The sequence below is a fragment of the Mytilus galloprovincialis genome, chromosome 5, assembly GCF_965363235.1.
Source record: "Mytilus galloprovincialis chromosome 5, xbMytGall1.hap1.1, whole genome shotgun sequence".
Classification (NCBI taxonomy): domain Eukaryota; kingdom Metazoa; phylum Mollusca; class Bivalvia; order Mytilida; family Mytilidae; genus Mytilus; species Mytilus galloprovincialis.
The window spans coordinates 50,738,114-50,757,117 of record NC_134842.1 but is presented as its reverse complement, the minus strand read 5'-3'; the positions used below and the strand labels follow the sequence as shown (position 1 = coordinate 50,757,117).

The 19,004-nt window shown below is 31.8% G+C and overlaps 2 long non-coding RNA genes across 2 annotated transcripts; both read left to right on the top strand.

Moving 5' to 3' along the window:
- Positions 1–1,251: 1,251 nt before the first annotated feature.
- Positions 1,252–4,221, top strand: LOC143074590 (uncharacterized). The gene is made up of 3 exons (XR_012977950.1): positions 1,252–1,340; positions 1,673–1,826; positions 3,780–4,221. It is a non-coding gene; the product is annotated as an uncharacterized LOC143074590 (long non-coding RNA).
- Positions 4,222–10,827: 6,606 nt separating this feature from the next.
- Positions 10,828–17,005, top strand: LOC143075987 (uncharacterized). The gene is made up of 3 exons (XR_012978497.1): positions 10,828–10,964; positions 12,681–12,837; positions 16,914–17,005. It is a non-coding gene; the product is annotated as an uncharacterized LOC143075987 (long non-coding RNA).
- Positions 17,006–19,004: the final 1,999 nt, after the last annotated feature.

Sequence of the window (19,004 nt, the reverse complement as noted above, 5' to 3'; positions counted from 1 at the left end):
ATTTTCATTCTGGTTAACTTTGCAGTAAAAAATATGACGAGCACAGAGAAACAAACAAATTCTGATTGAGAGGATTTGTTCTTCAGATATAATGTTATGTTTCACTAAAAACAAATATAAATCAACGCTAGCATGGTACGAACAGAATTTTGAATGAAAAGAATCATAACCTCCCTCGACGTTGTATGATCGTAACCTATACATTATTGTGTTAACTTTTCATCAAAATACCCCTATCAATAATTTAAACTCAATATAGGTATGCATCTAAAGATTTCAGAAAGCATTTCAGAAATATAAAGGAGATTACAATTTGTTTATATTGCAAACACTGTGTTATTTCTTGTAGTTACATAAACTTGTAAAAATCCGAAAACGTTAATGTAACTTAGCAGAATGCGGCTGGGGCAATTCAAAGTTATACATTCTTTTTTTCAAAGTATTGCTTACAAATGTATAAGGAAATTATTCTATAAAAAAGGCTTATAAGTATGAGCACAGGTTACACCTACATAAGACTCTAAGTCGCAGAAGTGACCAATCCAAAGTATTTTTGAAACGAGATCAAGATGAGGAGAAGATATCGCCGAATCCAATTTAGGCCATTATTCAAGACATAAGTCATTATATGAACGATAAGTGAACTCAATAACACCGAAAGAGGTAAATCGATTGTGTTTTATTCATGTTTGATTATTTATGTATGCTTGAAGTTGTGTATACTTAAATGATTCTTAGATTTAGAAATTGAGTGCATTGTTTCTTTCTAAATGTTCATGTTCCTCAATTTGTTCTAGCATAAAACTGTCAGTTAATATATATATTTGGGAAAAGAACTAAGAACACATGGTACAGTGCTCATGTATGACAATGTTATTACATATACCACTTTTAATTAGGCGGATATCAATGATCTTGTAAAAATTAATTTTATGGACAAATTTGATTTATTTAAGTCCGGATTTCTATAAAACATGTATTAAATTTTTGGAAAACACCTACTTTGTTGTCCAAGTTTTAAACTAAAGTTTATTAACGAAATGCCACATGTCATGACACCAGCTAGTACGAATATGTCATGTTTAATATTTATATTGGTGCTTACATGTAAAACAAAAAACATATTAATCTTGGAAAACATTGTTCGTCATCGGAAATAAGGGGATTTTTCCCTGATTTTATGTTTTATATTTTTTGGGTCTATGTATTATATAAATCACCAGTTCTCAGTCAGAATAACAATTACAATTATAGCAACGACACCATGTCGAAATTGATGAGAATTATTTTCTGTAACTTTTGTCTTTTAACATTTTTCATTATAGAGGTCAACGGTCGACGTAAGTACATGTAAATCGGTTTCTTATTTATGTTTTGGTTTGTGTTCGTGTTTATGTGTGTGTGTGTGTGTGTGTGAGCATGTGTACAAAAAAATAAACAAACAAAAAACATTTTGTATTTTTTCATCAATTATAAAACTATTTTTCCCCAGTTTATCACTTAATGTGTTGAAAAACCATCAAGGAAGAACTCGTTGTATATGTGTCCCTGTCAACATGACCATTCCATGAATATTGCTTTTGTACTGGGATAGTTTATTTCCAGTTTTATATTTTTTACTGTGAAGCATTAGTTTTTCTTAACTGATGCTTTCAATCATGTTTTCTTAAAGGATGCGTGATGATGTGTCCTAGAACACCTGGTGTTGGAATTGGTCCATGTGGTAAAAAGTGTCAAAGCGGTGGTTGTGGCTCTGGAAAAAGTTGTTGTTTTAATGGCTGTGGTCATGATTGTAAGAAGAAAGTTAAAACGTGCTTTGAAATATGGTAAGTTATGTTAAAGATTAACTTCACAATTCGTATAACAAACATGTACAATTGTCCCGATGTACATTTTAATACATAAGAAAAAAAAAGGTTTAAGAAAATCAATCAATTAACGTCGGTTCGGTGATTTTCACATCAATCATATTATTTTACACATATTACAGTTAACAGTTTACACACTGTGTATCTTCAGCAATGGTTTTACACATTCATTGATCTCCTAAACTGATTAATAAATAACGTTTGATTGTCACGATTGTGCTTGTGTTCTAAATAACTCTTGTACGTATGAGACGTATCACAGATATTTTTTCAATGAGTATGATGACAGCTAGCACTAGTGGAAAAAGATCCGTATAAGCATTTGAAGTATCTGAGATAACCCACACTCTTTAAATAGCTTCAAATGTTTTATGTGATATTTTAAATTTGTGAACCGGTTTCTCTCCACATTTGCCATGGCTTTGCCAGTAACGCTTTATGAATTTTTAATATCCTTTTGAATTGCACTCTCTCAGTTTGCATTTTTTTAACATACTGTCATTAAAGTTGAGATGAATGTCTTACTACGGTTTAGCTTAATCTAAATACACAACATCGAAATAATTCCATCAAAAAGGTTAAACTTACGCAGCAGGACCGTAAAGAATGAAATAAATTCGTTTTAGCTCATGACCTTATAACTAGCTCTCGATGCCGTTTGTATTTGTCACTTAACCTTATCTTATAAATGTTTAAAGTAATAGTACTGAAAAAAATTAATATCTTTCTGCCTTCAGATTTTGATTTTTTTTAATTTGACAATATAAACGAATTAAAATTTAAAGGAAGACTCCTTTGTGGCCCCAAATAATAGCAATTTTACAAAATTGTTAAAATGTAAACTATTAGCTATTTATTGGAAAGAAGAATGCTTCTGTTACATAAATATGGGCTGTTTTTGACAATGCAATGCACACACATCGGGTGCTAGCATCATTGAGTCATGCTGATTTACTGAAATCTGCACAATTTTAGAATGGAAGTGGCCGCATTTGAGTTCATTCCTTATATTTAAATGTAAGTAGTATTTGATGATAATACATAACATATATAAAGGTTGAGAGTGAACACGAATGCTGCCACTTACAATTTTTACAAAAATCATCGGGAAAGTGACATAGTATGACATATTTGATAGAATTTTCTTTTTTAAGCTTCAATTTGAATGGACGAATTTAACAGTTGCTGCATTTGTATTCACCTATATCATTTATACTAATCTATAATTTAATTTAAATCGTACATTTTTAGAAGTATTGTCAATCTAGAAACAAATGTTGATGAAAATGAATTGTATGTAATATGAAAAATTGTTTTACGATCTTACAAAATATAATTATTGTGATAAATATATTCATAAAAGAGTATCACACACAACTGCAACTTTTTATTTATTTCGAGAATGTCATAAATAATAAGTATGATATTGGCTGGTTACTAAAATTAGATAGATTGTTTGATGAAAATTCTGTTGTATGTAAATGCAGTTCTTCTTTTGTTTTTATCCATCGTGGTTGAGATCAATATTTCATTTTTGCTGTTCAGTCGTGAACCTTATTCGATTAGATGTTCTTTCAGTGCACTTCACTTACTGAAGAACAGTTTAGACTGTTACTTTTAAGTTCTGATATGTTGTTTTGATGATGATGGCAATGCCACGAAAGGAGGTAACATTCAATATTGACGATTTGTACATTCGCAATTTACGAGATATGTTTTTCGTCTGATTAGAAAACGAATCTTTGCTTGTGTCATTTCTCTCTGCAATAATTGATATATTTTTTTAAGTAATCCTTGTTGTCAATTCCAAATACAAATACATCCATTAAAATTATTCCCGAAAATATATGATAACAGATGATTTTGTCCAATTTCAATAAGATTTGTATTTTCAAATGATTAACTTTGTAGGTCATAGTTCAACACGAACGACGAACAAAGCTCTAAATATCAGATTGTGTTTGTTTGATATTTCAACTCTTGAAAGTGATGCTCGGAAACCCTTTGATATAAATGTCTAATTTATTATCAATGCTGTCTACAACCAAAAAGATGTAAACTAAAAGAAAGTATGGAAACTTTGATTAAGGGATTGTCTGCATGATTACATTTTGTTTTAATAAAATTGATAGCCTAAATAGCATTTTTTTTACTAATGTCAATATCAAAGAAAATATATAGTGATGGGATGAGAATACGTAGAATTCGCAAACAAAGCAACATACTACTTACTGTCTGACACAGTGCTTTCGTAGGTTTATTCAATTGTTATTTGTAAGCATGGTAAATAACAGTTACTTTAACATGTTTAAAGGGTGGATTCACAAATCTTTACAAATGCTTTTATTGCTTTATCTGTATTCTACTTTGTTTTTCTTAGTTGACAGATTTGTTGGTTTTTATAGTAATTAAAATATTTCAATATTAATTGGTGTATCCTTATTTTTGACATTTTACCTATTATGTCTGTTTGTTTTAAAAAAAGATACCGCCAAAAAGATCCCTTCATGACAAATCCAAATCATGATAACAATTGTCCATTTATTTGACACATTTTCTTACTTGCTAATTGCATACATAGTTTCATGAAAGATACCAGATGTTAAATATTCTTAGGTTTTGTTAGCAATACCACCATATTCAACCAACTATTTTCATCCTTTAAATGTCCTTTACTAAGTATTTGGAAGTTGTTATCAAATAGTCCTTTTCGACGTATGATGGGGTTTGTTGTTGTTACAGTTCAGTGTATTTGTTAGTCTGTTATTTTCTTCTAGTCAAGTCGATTTGTGCAGATTTTTTACAAAATTGCTCAGATTGTGGTAAAAGCATGACATTTGGCATAACTGAATTTTAATGTGCGTATTGTTATGCGTTTACTTGTCTACATTGGCTAGAGGTATAGGGGGAGGGTTGAGATCTTACAAACATGTTTAACCCCGCCGCATTTTTGCGCCTGTCCCAAGTCAGGAGCCTCTGGCCTTTGTTAGTCTTGTATTATTTTAATTTTAGTTTCTTGTGTACAATTTGGAAATTAGTATGGCGTTCATTATCACTGAACTAGTATATATTTGTTTAGGGGCCAGCTGAAGGACGCCTCCGGGTGCGGGAATTTTTTGCTACATTGAAGACCTGCTGGTGACCTTCTGCTGTTGTTTTTTTCTATGTTCGGGTTGTTGTCTCTTTGACACGTTCCCCATTTCCATTCTCAATTTTATTAGTAGTATATGTCATGGACAACATTTTAAGCTATGGACCCAATCTGAAAGTCGAAATTGGCGGAAGAGGCGACCATTTTAAAATGGCAGCCGTTTCATCTCAATAGATTAATAATAAAAAATCACGAAAATGATATTAGAGAAGATATTCACATGAAATCTGGTTAATAGAATAACAGTGCTGAATCCAATTGTCTTGTAGAACAAAAGTTTTGGAAATATTACCCATATTGTATGGCGGCCATTTTGAAAATCTTTTTTTTTAAGCCAAAATATGTAGTCATTTTTCGATATAATAAAAAATGTATTGTGGAAGATGTACAAATGTATTTGTTTGAGCTATATAAACAGGACAAAATCCGAGCCTATCCCCCTCCCCGAGTTATTCTTCTGTTTTGTAGCGGGTAAAAAAGCATTAAAACGCAGACACGAAGAGGATCATAAAATGAACTGTTACTCTGAAAGCAATATTCGTGCAACCGCTTGTCCAACATAGAATAACAGGAGAATTTTATTGTATACGTACAAATAAAGCAAGAAAATGTTTGTATACCTGTCGTTTATAATAGTTGGCTGATTACTGGATAATTCGTTTTGTGGATATTGTTCATTTGAAACAACTTTCAAAAACCTTGATTGCAGACATAATAAATTTTATATCATACAAGTAATGTTATAAGAACATAAATTGCTCAAATGTTCTCAATTGACGTTAAAAATATCTAACAATAAATGAAATATACATGTTTTGTCAAACCACACTCTGTTTATCATATTCTATCACATTGTCCTCCACATTAACATAGAGTAGTTCAACTTAATACTGCCTTTACATACTTGCATTTCCTTAGTAACCGTGTTCACTTTGAGTTATAAGTTAAGCGCTTGCTGCAGGAAATAATATATAGTCATATGGTATATTCATCACAGATGACAAGGACTGTCATCTGAGAACTTCATATATATTGATTTTTTGGTAGCCATTTTGAATAATGGCCATTTTGAAAACATGAATTTCCAATATATCATTATTCGCTAATCTTATTAATTCATTGTTTGCATTCATACTTTTTTTACTAATTTATATTGGATATTCACAAAGAGGTCAGATAAGGCATGCACATGTTTACAAAAATAAGATATCAGTATCATAAGTTTTTTTAATTACACGTTAGCCTAAGTAACTTTTTAAAACAGAAATTACGTATATATTATATAATTTATGACCGAAAGTTTTTTTTTTGAAAAGATCAAAATTGTAGATTTCGAAAACACTTGAACTATATATCAGAAAAACATAATAGGCAATTAGACTGGAAGGAATGTGTGAAACGGCAAGAGAGGACGTGTAAGGGTTTGCAATGCCAAGCAGATACAAACAGAACAGTCATAGACATTTGAGCTGGCAATCACCCGTTTGATGCAAGCATACGAAGATGTTGGGTCTTGAATTGGTTTTATTTTCGCTCAATTCAAAACAGTTGAATCAGGGCTATGGAACTGCAGAAGCACTCCAGAATCACAAGGTAAAATGGCACAAATCATGTCAAACAAATTTTCAGACTTCAAAATATTTCATCAGCAAAAGCTTAAGGCAAAACATACTTCTGATGTTAAAGATAAGTTCCCAATTGAAAGGAAACAATAAGTAACCAGACACTGTAAAGTGGAACTGGATCAAAAAGAACAATGACTGCAATGTATTTTTTCTGCGGTGGTGTATCTGAAGATCTCCATGATACATCGACATTTTCAAATCGACAAAAATAGGGCATGACTGTGCACTTGTACTACAAGACATATTCCCTTAGCAAAAGTAAGATCTGGAGATGGCAAATCACTAGTATCATGCTTGATGATTGATTAAACTTGACAACATAGCAAATAGGCAGAATCTAAGACACAGAAAGAAAGCCAGGAATCTTTTATCCTTGGAGTTGTGCTTTCCTAAATAATAAAATATATTGATAGCACACGGTCTGGAAGATGTATTGTACCAATCTCCAAGCTTACAGATCACGCTAAATTGTACAGTAAACGCCTGGAACATCTTGGAGTTATCATGGAAGAAAGAACTGATACAACGCAGGTAATAAAATTGGAATGTAGCTTCCAAAGGATATCTATAAGCATACGCAAAATAAATTAGTGCTCTTGATTTTTAACAAATTTAATCGTGAAGCTATGAAACAGACTCATAATAAAAGGGTAAAAATGAAGGCATAACCATAGCCATACCAGGCAAAATATATATGCTTGATACTAAGAATAACTTTACAGGGACACACAATAACAGCTGTTGACACGCATCAGTTCAACAGACATAAGTGTCCTTAGTAAGAATGATACAGGATGGCCAAACATCGAGACACAGTCCAGAAATATCGTTGAGTGGCAGACAAGACTTACCATTTTTCAGCTATAATAGTTCAATTGTGCAGCTCGTCGTTGAAATGGTACAACTGCAACTTATCGGTCCTCAGATAGAGAGTAAGATGTCTCAAAGATTGTGGAACCGATTCATTTGGAAAGCCTACATTGAATGTCTCTGTAAACCTTTTTATAGTAACAAGCTTAACTCCTCAAACTATTCTAGTTCATTTGACTATGAAGAGGCCTTCATAATCACGACTAAAAGACATGGCCTGTTTTAGAACTTCCCCAACATATTCGTTGAGAATTCGAAGAAAGACGCAACCTTTCATGTGTGCTTGCATATTATCTATGGCAGCTAGTATTCAATTTTTCAGAAGTATTGTATTAATCATTCCTTCAATGACAACTCATATTTACTAAGAACGTTTACTGTACAATTTACCAATATCATCAATTTCAAATGTTAAAACAATATCTGTTCCAGAGTGTGAGCCGTCACTTTTTTCTATCAATTTGGCGAGATTCTTGACTTTTTTTCTGTGTCTCGAATTCTGTCTAATTGCCTTGTAGTGCAGTTTTAACAAACATTTAGCATGATATCTGCTCCTGAAATATTAATCTCCAGCACTGGCTAAAAGAACAATGTTTAGTAGTTCAAGTGACAGTCACATACACTCTTGTCAATTATAATTGTCGAGGCTTCATGATGATAGTCAGATACCTCATCACAATGAACGGAAAAAATCCCTGCAATCATATTGTTCTTGTTAATTCATCACAACCGTTGCTGGTTATTTTACTGGTATTTTCAATCCGTGACTCGTCTTAGACTTTTTTCGTTTTTCCTGACAAAATATATTTTGATCTTAAGAAGGGCTTTCACAGGATAAGTACCTTTTGCCTTGTGATTCTCCCATTACATGGCCTTCATCAACTTGGAACAGTTTTATGCTTACAAAAATGACTGATTACCAGCTCAAATATATATGTCTGCTCTTTTTGTATTTGATTGTCATTGTAAATCCTCATGTGTCCTCTCTTGGCGTTACGGAATTCTTTCCAGTCTATTAATTTTTTTTTCAGCTCCAGTGACTTTAATACCTACGTATTATTCCGTTTCAACATACAATGGCCATAACTTGTGTTGTATATACGCATTTTTTGGTGGTAAAAAAGTAACTAAGCCCCACATGCTAAACTGCAATTAAAAGAATTAACGCGTATTTTTTAAATACATTTATATGTTACCATATGCATCCCTTATTTGAGTGCTTGGTGAATATATCCTATATGAATAGCAACAGTCATAAATAAATGATTAGCAAAACTAGTTGTAAATGCATATAAAACTTAGTATTAATTCAAAAAACGATTTAGGATAGCGAATAATGATATATTGGAAATTTACGTTTCCAAAATGAACATCATTCAAGATGGTCACCTAATACTTCAATAGTCCTCAGTTGATATTCTTTGTCATAAGATATACGAAAGTTTATCAAAATTGGTAAAGTAATATATTTTTCATATTTTGTCTAATAATTTTTATTAATTTTTTGGACACAATTTCAAAATGGCCGCCCAGAGACGCCATTTTGAATTTCTGAATTGGGTCCATAGCTATAAATGTTAGTTATGACCTCAACTAACACTCTGCAAAATTTTATGCTTTTACCACAATCTGAGCAATTGTTTCACAAATCGACTGGACTATTCTGATAGTTGACGTGTTTAATTGGTTTATTTTACTAATTTGTTTTCAACTCATCGATGATTGAGCAATATAAACAGAAACAGATTAAATATATGGTGATTTAACAATTACCAAACTATAATAATCAAATATTATTCGGTGGAAAATATGACGGACTGTTGCACATACTACTATACAGTTTCTGTTAAATACAAAAAACTTGAATTTACAAAACTAGACAAACGATACTAGAGGAACACTCGAACTTATATGTCGAAATAAACTGAAAAACGACATGCCAAATAAATAAGAAAACAGACATACAGACAAACAGACAAACTACAGCAACAAAACACAAGATTGAAAATGAAAGACTGAACAACGAGAACTTTACCAAATAATTGGGATGATATAAGGTGTACCGAAAGGTTTAGCATACCCTGTTTAGCATGTGACACTCGCCGTGATGCTCATGTTATTATAAAGCCGGTAATATGTATAATTCGATAGCTTAAATCGGGATACGGGTATGGGGGTTTTAGTTACGACTTTTATCTACCAAGAAGACACACTATTTTTTTATGTATTTGACGAATGAGCCAACTATTTTCATTAGCACACCTTTTCAACAATGGGCAACACATTTTCAACTGACATCGAGTACGACAAGTTAGTAGTCGTCTCAAAAATAGGAAAGATAGTATACTAGGAATATAACTAAAAGAAAACCATGATTGCTTCTAAGTATTTACCACATAAATTTGTTTTTCTTGTTTTGTTTGTTAATCTGTTTGCTGATTCAAATTCATCTTTATATCACATTCAAAGCTGGAAAGAATTTACAAAATGTAGAATATTGGATCAATATCAATATTTTACAATTACGGAGTGGTTATAGAAACATAAATGCAGGATACAGAAAAATGGCATAATTTTTTTAGAGAATAGAAAGTGTTGGACCACAATGATATTTTCCTTTTGTTGACTTAAAACATTTGCATATTCTCATTGAATAATGTTAAATTTGGGGTATGGATGGGGCTTAATTAGAAAGTAAAGAAATTAGTTGACAAAACTGAATTGGAAGAAGCTATGTCTTAGAAATTAGAGAATGCAGTATTGAGCGATCCTTCTACAACCCAGATCATATATTGAAAATTAAATTCAACATGTCTAACATATTTCGAAATTGAATTCTATATTAATAAAATTAAGAAGTAAAGGTTTAAACATGTAAAAATCATTGAGTGTATTCTGAATCCTAAAATTAACTTGGATACAAATATTTCGTAATAATACTGTCATTACAATATATAAATTGAATATCTGTTTATAGTAACTTGTATTCTCCGGAAAGAATCTACCTTAATTTGGTTACTGTTAAAACTATTTATAGATTCAATAATTTTAAAATATTCGAAAAAGAAAACATCTAGAACAACTTGTCGTAACACTAGGACTGGCTTTCAAAGATTATTGTATTTAAACTGTGCATGCAATTAAAAGATGACATGTCTTCATCTTTACAAATAAATGCAAATATTTTTTCTTCTAAATAAAAGTTTTAACCACATGTCTTTTATATCCTTTGTTTCCTAAAACTGTTTACATTTTCGTGGAGCTGTATATCATTTAACACGTGAGTAAAATAAATTATCTAAAAAAATGAAATATATAAACAGAAAAAGGTGAGCATTGTCACTTGTCATTATTTCTTTGCCGAGACGATGTCAAAATTAACTGGATTATTACTGTGTAATTTTTGTGTCCTATTTTTCTTAACTACAACTGTCAGTGGTGCAACACCAAGTAAGTGTATCGCTTTCATCATTGTTTATATTGCGGTATATGTTCATGTATGTTTTTCAATGTGTGTATGTGTTTCAACTAAGTATATTGTACATGTTGTAAAGTTACAAATTATTGATTATATGTAAAAATTAACATACATTGTACGAATTAAGGAATAACAGTACTGTAGTTGAAAAGTTGCCACCGTCAATTGTAGATTTGACGGTCGCAAATGCAGTTTTACTGGCGACGCGTAGCGGAGACAGTAAAACGGAGATTTGTGACCGTCAAATCAAAATTGACGGTGGCAACTCTTCAACTACAGTACTGTTATTCCAATTATAATGCATTTCAAAAAGAAATAATACGATAAAACTTGGAAAAATGTCTAAATTTGACAAATAAAAAAAAATCCGCGAAACTTGATGAATGATTTTGGCGCAAAGACGTCATGGGTAAACGTGACGTCATACAAATGAAAACTTACAAACTGGAGGTTATTACGTTACCTGTACGCTTCAAATTCGGATAAAATAACTTTAAAACGGCGAATTCGGGGTAGGTGTTGTTTTATTTTGGATTATATAGTAGTAATCCGACATTTGATGGTTCAATCATTTCAAAATGGTTGTCCCTCCTTAGTTACGCCTGGTCAACTGTGGATTTGACGGCAACTTTTAGCCAATGAAACAAATTGTTACATACAAATTGCATTAGAATAAAACTTTAAATCCCTGGTATAATGATAAATTACATAAAACTGAATTATTGGTGTTTATGTAAATGATGTCTGATAAAAATGTTGATTTAATAAATAGGGTCTCGAATTTATCACATGAGTCAAATGTTTTTAGCGATTCCGTTAACTTAACTCCACATAAAAGAGGGACAGAAGATACCAGAGGGACAGTCAAACTCATAGATTGAAAATAAACTGACAACACCATGGCAAAAAATAAAAAGACAGACAGACATATAATAGTACTGACGACACAACATAGAAAACACTAGACTCAGCAACACGAACCCCAACAAAAACTGGGAATAGTATCAGGTGCTCTTGCTTAAATAGCTTCCTTGAGAGCAGCAATCTTCTATCAAGGAAATCATTATTCAAGCCCCGGAATATCATATCAATTGGGAGGTTATACGTCGTATGCTGGCGATGCAGCAGTGTTGCTACAACGAAATGGAAAGTTCACAAATGCATAATATAACATGTAATATGTCTACCATGCTGTTTAACAAATATTTTTGAAAGATAGAAAAACATGAAAAATGTTGACATATTTATACTGAAGGTGAAAAAACGTCTTTATTTTTACACCAATAAAGTGTACTGTGTATGTAAAACAATATCAATACCCGGACAGTTGATGCACAATTGAATATAGTTGTACGTGTAATAGTCAAATAAACAACATGATACCTCAATTTTAAAACATGTTGTTACTATTAAATATTCGAACTTCTTTAAATACATTTGGAAATTTTCGATTTGGATTAACTACTTGGACCATAGTGTAGTTCACTTTCAATTGGATGAGAGTATATTTGATTACTTTCATATGAAATTTAGAAAAATACTAAAGACGTTTTTACACCTTCAGTAAAAAAAACCACTAAAGTTATATCTAGAAATTGTTCACCACATGTAAACATACAAAACGATAAATTTAAAATGAGATGTATAAGCAATCATTTGAAAAATTAATTACTATCTTTTTATCTTAGAGTGCAGATTGGTGTGCCCGACCTTACCTCCAGGTACAGTTGGTACTTGTGATGAACGATGTGGGTCAGGCTGTGGTCATGGTAGTCTATGTTGTTCTAACGGGTGTGGTCACCTTTGTAAAACAGGCGTTAGAAAATGCAAATAAACCTCCTAATGGTAAGATATTTATAAAAATATTTTATACCTAAATGCATTTTGCAGTACTCGATTATTTTTTTTGTGTTTTCGTTTGTCAAAAGTGTAAAATATGACGTCTTCACTTCATCAGTGCCGTAATATTGGTTATTTTGTTAAACAATATAACCTAAAGGAAAAATGTAAGCAAAAAATCATCAGCAAAAACAATATATAAAAATATTTTCAAATGCAGTCGGAAACGACGATTGACCTCTTATATTAGCCAATGTTATTAGATGACGATTTTGACCACTGTTTTTTCCGTTTGTCACAAACGCTATAAAGCGAGAAAAAAACCACAGTGTTGCTTCATATTGTTAAGGTATAGCAGAAACTTTCAGAAACACAACATAACTATACAGATGGGTAAACAATTGATAAATAGTCATTCCACATATTGCAGTCACTGTTATAATTGTCCTGTGTTAAAGATGATTAATCTTTTCTGTTTAATGAGCTGAAAATAAGTTACTGTAGAGAAACAAAGAAAAATATTTCAGAAACACGATAAAAAGAAGATTTTAGTTATAATCTATCTTCTGGTCTATAATGTTTCAGAGTGCCCAATGTTGAAGGTGTACAATACAAGCTGTTTGCACCCTTATGTGTGTGTGTATTTTAAATTGCTGGTATTTACATTTTATATTCCATTCGCCTATAATCTTCAAGCATGAGCATTTATTTTGTTGCTACATTTTTTGGTTGGTAAGTAGTTGCCCTGTGTTAACAGGTTTACAACTAACTGTTATCTGTGTATTGAATCTATTTGTATGGTTGCATACATTGTCAAAATTGGTAGAAAACAAACCGTATAACGACCACTGACTTGTGAACACTTCTGAAAAAGAAAACAATAGGGTAATGAATATGCATAATGATTATGTCTCATTGGCATTCATACTGCATCTTCTCATATCTATTTACACGAATTTGTATATGTATTGATTCAATTATGAAAGCCGGACATATAGTCTACAGATATTTCATGTAATAAATATATTACGCTTAAGGTTTTTGTTAAAAAAAAACTTCAATTGATTTTGTTTTGTATTTTTTTTATTAAGTGGGTTGGTGAAACTATATATTAAGAATTAAAAGTCACATGCAATTGAAAATGACAAAATTATTTTAGATCCGGACACCAATGAAAATACGATAAATAGTATAATCATAAACGTGCAATGCATATAAAATCACTTCATCAGTTCCGTCAGTATGTTTTAAAATTAAAACTATGTATGGTCTTTTATCATAAAAATATTTCAATGAACTGTGTGCATGATCTAAACGTTACTATTGGAAAAAAAGAAACCGTTGATTGGAACACAAGATTTGTCAACCTGGAAATACCTGTAGTTTTTATCAGATGTCGACAATTTGGCATATTATCTATTTGTTTGAGATAATCAATCAACAATCGCACCTAGACCATACGTCTCAATATCAAAAAACAACTCAACACATTGGTTTTACAATAAGAACAAATGAGTTGCCTACCTTCCCATAACACTTGATATAAATCAGAGTTGTTGGTAGTCTCGTGTTATTCGGTCTACATTTATGTGTTTGTTTAGCTCTGTTTGAAGTTTTGATTATGGGTACTGACGAAATTTATCCTCCTTTCAACGTGTTATATTGTTTTATTATTTGTCTGAATGTTACCTTTACTGTTGAGTCTGTGTTTGGTGATATTCATTTAACGTGGCTCTGTACTTATGCATCCCGTTATTGTTCTATGCTAACAATTGTATTCTTGACATTATATTTTGTCAATATATTTTGTATTTATGCCTTTTTGTGTTTATTTGTTACATATGGCGTGGCTCTGAACTTAAATATGCCTTCATTGTGTTATTGATCTATGATAAATTTCTGTAGTCTTTCATTTCTGTTAATATACTTTGTCTAAATAATGTATATGGAACGGGGACCCAATTATTTGCCCCATTGGAACGCATTGAAAATCATAGTAAATACATAGGGTCCTGTTCAATAAATAATTTTGATAGCCACCTTGGGACTTCTGGTTCATGTTAGGCATTCATTTAGAAGTGTCTAAGTGCAATCTCAGTGCCTCATGACCGGCATTCCGTTGCAAAATTTTGTTTTTATTGACAACAGGGTCAGTCTGTCTACTTCCGGGAAAGAATCAAGGCTAGAATTTAGGCAATTTACTCTATGTACTGACGCCAGATTACATTTAAATCAATCAAAATTTTTACAGAAATTCAAACTAGAAAGCCTACCCTTTCAAATAAAACTACATTCAGTTACAGAACTAGTGAAATAATAACACTACACAATTTATAACAAAAGTTATATATTTTTTTTAAGAACTACATTCGTGGGTACCGGACTGGTTGCCCTAACTGGGATCCTATTCCATATACCCTTTCGTGTTTCTTTGTTACATATATCGTCGCTCTGTACTTATACATCCCGTCATTGTGTAATTTTGACATGGAAAAAATGTTTATATCTTTTGTTGTTGTTATAGTGATTGTGATTGATAACACAATGTTGTCTGCTGTACCCTTTGTTGACATTTATATATATTTTGTCTGTATGTACTGTTCACATATCGTTGTCATTATAATGGAACTTTAATACAAGTGAAAGGTTTAGCTAGCTGTAAAACCAGGTTAAATCCACTTTTTTTCTACATAAACAAATCCCTACAAAGTCCGAAATATGACAGTTATTGCATTTGTACATTCGTTTGATGTGTTTGAGCTTTTGATTTTGCTTTTTGATCAGAGACTTTTGGTTTCGAATTTGCCTGGGAGTTAAGTATTTTTCATTTGACTTTGTTTTTGATGTTTTTTTTAGTCTTGATTTTCAGTTTGTTTTCAGCCTGTGGTATCGTTTGTTTCTTTTTCAGCATGAAAAGGTAAATCAAGAAGACAATATTCTGAGACATATCCAATTTCTAAATAAAAAAGGAAAAAAAAAACATGCTACAAATTTTTAAACATTTATACATATGGTACTGTATTAACGCTTTTGAGACTAATAATATGGCTCGTGAAAGATTAGTTATTCTAATATGACGTTCTATTATCGTCAACTAGTATACTCGCAATATATCTACCTCTAGCTCAGACGAAGTAATACACAAACACGGCTGTTCTGCGTTACGACCAACTTCTTTATACCTCCAGATATTCTCAATTTTCGATATCAAAACCCCCACTCTACATAGGCCAAACTTCAGATACAATATATTTATCTCTGTTCTACAGCAAATTATACAATTACGTTCATTTCAATGTATTTTCCATGGTATATTCTATAAAACAAAAAATTCCGCGAAATCATGTTATTGTCTTGGCATGGCAACGAAACAGGATGACGTCACACATGTCACAGTATGATTTCGTAGACAAAAATCACATGTAAATATCGGGCGTTTAAAAGCTTCTTGTACGCATCAAAACAAATAAAAATACATCGGATGAAAAAATGTATGAGAAAAATGCGATTAAAACAAATCATTGAATAATATAGTATTACTAATAGTATCAAAATTGGGTAAAACGGAACAGCCAAAACAGTATCGTATGGTAGGGCTTTCACGGTTAACAAAATTGCCGAATTAGTCCTACTAGAATCGAAATAATTCATTGCATAACGCTCAGGGTAAAATAATCGAATATAAATGGTTAACCCATGGTTAAATGAAAACAAATCTACGGCTGCCATTAATTATTTCTTTAAAAGAGGGACGAAAGATACCAAAGGGACAGTCAAACTCATAAATCTAAAACAAACTGACAACGCCATGGCTAAAAATGAAAAAGACAAACAAACAACAGCACACACGACACAACATAGAAAACTAAAGAATAAACAACTCGAACCCCACCAAAAAACAAGGGGTGATCTCTTAATATACACTAGGGCCAGAGATAACCATTCAACATGAATCAATTTCATATCTTCTCAACTTGTATTTTGTAAATAGTCATATAGTTAAAAGTTTTGTTAATATGTTTTGACTTACATTGTTTATATATACATGTATCTCTTTTTAAGTACAATATTTAATTTTGTAGGTCATTGATACCAACAAAGGAAAGACAAACCAGAGTGATTATCTTTTTTTTTGGATTTCTTAAAATGTTCTTCAATAAAGATGTTTTCTTAATCGTTTTTTATTTTATTTTAACAAAGTCGTAGAAGTGACACTTGTTTGTGCTATTTCCATCGTGAAAGATTGTATCAGTCTGCGATCATAATGAACGTTTACGGGAACTAACTTATCATAAGACGAGTACGTTTGGTAGGTACATGTTGGTTGAACTATGTGCTCATAAAATAGATGTTAGTTTTCTCGTTTGAATTGTTTTACATTGTCTTATCGGGGCCTGTCTTTGCTGTATGGGATTTGCTCATTGTTGAAGGCCGTACGGTGACCGATAGTTGTTAATGTCAGTGTCATTTTGGTCTTTTGTGGATAGTTGTCTCATTGGCAATCATACCACATCTTCTTTTTTATATTATAAAGTACAAATGTAATTGTCATGCTTCATTAATGTTAAATAATAAAATAACGGTACCAATTTTCTTGCACCAGATGCGCATTTCGACAATACATGTCTCTTCAGTGATGCTCGTGGCCAAAATATTTGAAATCCAAAGCTTATATAAAAGATGAAGAGCGATAATCCAAAAGGTCCAAAAAGTATAGCCAAATCTGTGAAAGGAATCAGAGCTTTGCATGAGGGAGATACATTCCTTAATTTATAATAATTTCTAATATTTTGTAACAGCAAATTTTATTAACACAAAAAAATCCGTATTTTTATGCCAGTACCGAAGTACTGGCTACTGGGCTGGTGATACCCTCGGGGACTAATAGTCCACCAGCAGAGGCATCGACCCAGTGGTAGTAATAAAATTAACGGTACCAATTTTCTTGCACCAGATGCGCATTTCGACAATACATGTCTCTTCAGTGTCTCGTTATTTGCGTGTGAAACAAGGTTATAAGAATAATCAATTAAAAAGGATAGACAAAGGCCATGGCAAAAAGAGTCGTAAAATCATAAGAAAGGTCTACTAAATACAACTCCCTACATGTACACTGTCGGTTCAGTTACACTACACACAATTATATCTCTGATGCCAACGTAAGGCTTTAAAAGTGTCCCCTGGTGGCAGGGTTTGCAAATTCCGAGTTTTATGAGTATTGCCCAGGCCAGTTGGAAATACTGGGAACACCTGGGTTTTACTGGGTTTTAGCAGGTATTACTGGGCAATACTGGGTAATATAAAATACTGGTCTAAATTTCTATCTGGATTCAGTGATCAAACACAACTGTTATACATTTAAGATATTTATAACCTCTATTATTTATCTAAATTGGTCAAACTGTAAATATAAAGCAAAAAAAAAAACATTTTTTCAAAAACATATAACTACTAAAAATTAACAATTACGTGTCAGAAAAATTAAATCAATGTAAATGTACTGTCATTAATTAATAAGTAGTTATTCAGATAAAACCCAGATTTGTTTATGTAACAATAATAAGCCCTTTCAATTCTATAAGCGTTAATGACATGACCCCTTAGGGTGTTTATTTAGCAATATGAATGTATCTATACTATTAAACGAGAAGACCTCATTTTGTGTGTCGCTTCTCTTCCTTCCACAATAAATCAATCATCATGCCTCTGTGTCCTACAGGTAACTTGCATAGTCGTATTTGTCATCCATTCTTATGATTATTCAGATTGAGCTATTTTGGGAGAAAAACGACAAAAAAGGAGTCCGGATATGATTCCGTCATCAGACTGAATTTTAGTCATAGATAAGACTTCCGGTTTGAAACATGCACTAATACAACCAATCGTATGATAGATAACAAAAATGAAAAAAAAAAACCAATCAAAGCGTTCTCAATATCATGGTGTTTAGATCGCAAGAACCACAACTATTATACCTCCTTATAGAGGAAAATTATTTTTTGCGTTTATCTACATGTAAACTACCATTATACTACTTCAATATATATATACAGACTCTCTGTATTCTGTCAACTGTTTTCTTTGAAATGTTAACGTTTACTATCTAAGGGGTCATACCAGTTGCATATATATATTAAAAAAAGTAAACATGTGACACAATTGACCAATCGTAT